Genomic DNA, 5,403 nt, shown 5'->3' with positions numbered 1-5,403 from the left:
GACAGTCTTCCAGTGTTCCTTGCCAAACGGAACGTTTTAGCATTGATGAATCCTTGTGATTTAACAGGAGCCATACCAGGTCTTCCAGAAGCAAAAGCATGTTCCTGAAAAACCAGAACATCCACGGATATTCCACCTACACATATCCTGTGTCTCTTTGCCATGCAAATAAAAATCTAAGGGCTCATATGAGACACAAGTCCCACAGCAACATGAGAACTAATATTTGACACTTAGGATTTTTATGTTTTTTTTCCACAGACAAATGATTTTATCACATATTCTCCAGTGGATAAATCAAGGATTGGAGGGTTGGTTTAGAACTGATTCTGTACCATCAGTGCTACAGCACTGACCTCAGGATATGTCTTCATCCTAGCTCCTCCTTTTCCCAGATCAAAGTTGGTTAGCATATACTAAACTGAGTCAGTAAGCCCTGCTGTGATTTCATATCTTTCACACATGTGGCAGCAAACTGGGTGAAAAACTGCCTGATTCAGGATTTTTCATCAAGCATTAAGACTTCTCAAGAGAGTATCCTGCCTACAACTGATATGTCTCACACATTTGTAGTATCTTGTAGTCTTGTTAATGGGAGTAAAAATTGAGCAACAAAGCTCTCATGACAGAGAGCCAGGGGACTCAGGATTCATGATGAGCACTTGAACTTTACAGTTTCTACTTGTTTGGCCTCCATCTTAACCCAAATGACCACCTCTGTGGCAAAGGTGCCAGACCAGGTCATACCCCACAAACTCAGCTATCCCAAAAGCTGAACCCACAAATTCAGCTGTCTTTCATTTAAGCTCATGCTCAGTGTATCACCACAGAACCATGGAGGGGCTTGGGTTGGAAGGGACCATAAAGATCACCTCATTCCAACCCCCTGCCATGGGCAGGGACGACTTCCAGTAGTTGAGGCTGGTAAAAACCTCATCCAACCTGAACGCTTCCAGGGATGGGGCATCCACAGCTTTTCCTGGCAGGCTGTGCCAGGGCCTCACCAGTCTTACCCTATTTGCAGACCCCTGTATGAAGCACTTGAGTCTGCCACAACCTCTCCTCTCAGAGGGAGATGCTGATCCAATCCTGTATCTAGACTGGACATAAACTGCAGAACAAAGAAAAGTCCATGAAGGAAACCGAGGGGCTGTTAAAGTGATGGCACTGAGCTGGCTGGTGACTTTTTCATCAGCAGCCTAATGACTGACAACAACTTTCAGCTGTTCATCAGCATTTACAGGTGACACCTCAGTGCAAAGCATCTGAAGGATTTCCTCCAGGTACAGTAATTAGAGCATAATTAGAAGCATTTACAGAGGAAGCATGCTCCCTCCCTGGGAACACGGAGATCTCCCTTCCCTGTGCTACAGCTCAGCTGCATCCATTAGTGCAGGGGCCAGGCTTCCCACTGCATTTCTTTCCTATTTCTGACTCATTCTTTAAGACCTCTGCTGCACGGAGAAAACAGAAGCATAAAAAATCTGGCAACACAAGATTGGTATCTCTTAGCCACTCCCTTGGCCAGGTGCTGAGCCTTTCCCTTTGATCTGTCTCAGCAGGGAAGAGGCAGCAAGTTTTCCACCTGTTCCAGCTTGAGACCTTGTTAAATCATTTGGGTTCACTGTTTCCTGTAAATAAATATATGTATAATAAGAGGTTCCAAAGGAAATCTCATTAACAGTGTTAGCAACTGAAACTAGAGGACCTTTTCTATCTCACCAACCACAGCCTCCTAGAACTTCATTTTTCCCCTCTGAAGGTGGGTTTTCACCTTGATCTCCTTACATCGGTCATAATGTCTAAAGAAGACATCTTGTATGTTTAATGCATTGCTTTGGTCTTCATATTGGGGCAGATGGGTTTTTTACTAGTCCAAAACCTTCATCTTCAATCTGATAAAGTTTCCATACTTCCAGCTGTGGAAGACCAGAGATATTCCTGGTGTTGGCTAAGAGTTGGATGTGTTTTCATTCTCACTATAAGCACTTGCTTTCTTGAGGTTATTGATCCTACACAATTCTGTTGATGACATTTGCTAAATCCCTTTGAGTGCTCAGCAATAAGAACAGCACACTCAGAACCAAGAGTAGCCTGGGAGTTTTGTTGGGTGCCTTTTGATGATTAAATGGCTTTCAGTGGAAAATTATCCCTTTTATCAAAGTGTCCTCACCAAATATAAGGCAAAAACTTTCTGGAATATATTTCAGGGCAGCCTGGAACAGATTGCTCTTCCCCTTATCTAATTTTCTCTTGAAAAATTGTCTCAGATTTTCATTGTCCTTCTACCTCACCTACCCTGCATTTAAACTGTATGAGCTAAGTCTCTTTACACTTCCTCCCCATTTCATGCCTTGCAGGCCTTTTGCCACCTGTGCTATGGATGCTGCTTTGTTTCAAGTTATTTTAAAACTTTTTTACTTTAATTTATTTGACTCTGAGCAAAACACTGCCATGGCAGACATCATTAGCAAGATTAGGTCAAAACTATCCTTTCATAAATTGGATGGTGCAGACAGAAGCATTCAGCTCTCTACATTCTTTGAAACAGATACCAGTTGAACATCAGAAGAAGAAGTTATATAACATGTTTTCCTTCTCCAACATGTTGCTTTTTCAAATATACAGCCCTGCCAGGCACGCCAAGCAACATGCACAGAGCAGTGTTGATTAGCATGTGATTAGTTTCACAAGCCTGGGACTGTGGGTATGCTGTGAGCAAGCCTGAAGATGCCAATGACAGCTGTGAGCAGAATGAAGATGGACCCTGCTCAAACATCAGCTCTCAGCAGCTTCATTGCAACAGTTCAGGTGTACAGGTGGCTGCAAATGGAGCCTGTACTCAATAGCACACACACTGCCAGACTGATTAAAATCTGTTGCTGGTCTGGAGCTGCCCCACTGAATTTAATGTACATCAGATCATGGAATCATTTAGATTGAAAAGGACCTCTAAGATAATTGAGTCCAACTATTGATCCAGCACTGCCAATTCAAACACTAAACCATGTGCCCAAGGACCACATCTATAAACCTTTTAAATATCTTGAGGGTTGGTGGTTCCACTATTTCCATGTTCAGCTTGTTCCAGAGCTTGACAATTTTTTGGTGAAGAAACTTTCCCTAATATCCAATACAAACCTCCCCTGGTACAACTTGAGGCTGTTTCCTCTTGTCCTATTGACTGTTACTTGGGATAAGAGCCAACCACTGGTTACAACCTCCTTTCAGGTAGTTTGAGAGAGCAAGAAAATACATTCTGAGCCTGTTTTTCTCCAAAATGAACACCCCCAGCTCCCTCAGCTGCTCCTCATCAGTCTTGTGCTCCAGACCCTTCCCCAGCTCTGTTGCCACTCTCTGGTGCCAGCTGAGATTGTTTGATTGAAGGAGCTCTGTCCCAATCCCTCTGTCTTCTCTCTCCTCATCCTCCCTGTGTTTGGCTCCTGTAGGACTCTCCTAACCAGACTGGATGCACCTTCCCTTCTGCTTTGAAATTTTCTGTAACAGCGAAGATCAGAATGCTGCAGTAAATAGAACTCAGCAGAGAACATTTATTAGGCCAGGGAATAAGGCTGTATCAAAGAGAGAAGACCTGAGAAAATACAAGTCCATTTGTTCTCCCACAGCCCAAATTCGCCTCTCAAAAGCAGCTCACAGACCAAGGAGGTAAACACAGAAAACAGAAAGTCACACTCCAAGGAAGTAATAATTTTTGCTTTTTCCATGGTGGTAACTCAAGACTGAAATATTTCAGGGATATCTACAATGAAAATGATGGTAGTAGGCTCAAATCCACAAGATATACAGGAGAAAATGACAAAACCAATTAACCAGACCAACTAAAAAGCATTCCACTTGAAAATAAAGTTTGATCTTTATAATGTTTAATCTAATAGCAGCTTGAAAATTTATCTACTTAAAGTTCAAGAACTAACAGCAACAGTTATTTCAGGTTCAGCTAAAGATGGGAACTTTGTTTTTGTGGTCTTTTGCACTAATTCTGTGGCAATTCACATCCCTAAGAGGCAATAACAAGCCCTGCTCTGTTATGGGGTGGTTACAGCACATCAGCTGTCATGACAGGGGAAATGTATGCTCAGAAGCAGCAGTCCTTCTTCCTACCTATCATTTATGAAAAAAACAAAACAAGAAAAGGTGATAATTAGGCCTCTTTAGGAGGTCTGGGTGAACATCAGGTATCTTTTACACAGGCTGCTGGGAAATTTTTCTTAGGAACAGATTTAGTTCATGACTAATCTGAACCATATTTAAACCATGACCTCACTTATTCATTAATTTCTATCTCAACAGGATGCACTGGAGTGAGGAAAATCATCCATGTGCTATTTCTTCACATCACTTGTTTATATCTGCAATCATCTTTTTCACTGGAAAACAGTGAAAACAGCCTACAAACAAAAATTGCTAGCCCTGGGAAGAAGCCCCAGCTGTAAATCTGAGGCCACAGCACATTGCTTCCCCTGGAAGCATTCTTTCCCTTTTAGGTGTAATCATGCAGGAAGTTTAACACGAACACCAACAAAGGAAATCTTTATTGATTTATTCAACACTATGAAGGTGTAACAGCAAAGCAAGAAGATATCCCTGAAGTGCCTTTTAAAGATGTGCACTGCATAGCAAAGGGATTTTATAGTGAAACTCTGGAAAAAAATAATTAATTCAAAGTTTGCTCATGATACCTGAAACAAAAATACATAAAAGAAGCGAAAGTGAGGGGAAAAAAAAAGTTTTTGCGGGCATTCCAGTGTAAAAGCTTCCTGCTGAGGAGAAAAGGAAGAAATCACAAATGGTTATATCCAAAGTAGAATTTTATTATGGTTTGTGAATTTACAGAAGTTTATATCCTTAAATCTCAACTGTAAAAATTAATGACTCTCTTGAAAGTCCAGAGTCATACTGCTGGATTTCAGATACCTTAAACACTTGTCTGTTTGGCAAATGTTTCTTCTACAGACAGGCAGAACCTTCTTTTGAGTAATTCATCTCATCCTGTTCTGGAGGAGGGAGGTCTGGAGGAGTCTGGCTCTCCCCACTGACTGCACAGGCTGCTTAGAGAGAGAATAGATCCATGTTTTTCTACTTGTTGGATAGAGTCTGGACCGAAGTATTACTCTGGGTAATATTTTTTGAGAGTTCACATATTAATCCTAGATACAAAGACATTGCCTGTGAATTGGAAGTATTCATTTGACAAAGAAGGCAAAGTTTGTTCACTTCAAGCTTTGGTATAAAAGTTACTCAAATAGCTCACAGAGATTCAGTCAGATTCTTAAAATCACATATTTTCTAATGCAAATGGAGTCACTGGAGAAACTTGTAAAGGGAAAAAAAAACCATGAGACTGGCAACCTTTGAAACAAAACATTTAGCTTTATCTATTTG

Source organism: Ammospiza nelsoni, chromosome 1 (assembly GCF_027579445.1).
Source record: "Ammospiza nelsoni isolate bAmmNel1 chromosome 1, bAmmNel1.pri, whole genome shotgun sequence".
In the NCBI taxonomy this organism is placed as follows: domain Eukaryota; kingdom Metazoa; phylum Chordata; class Aves; order Passeriformes; family Passerellidae; genus Ammospiza; species Ammospiza nelsoni.
This window is presented reverse-complemented; position numbering follows the sequence as displayed.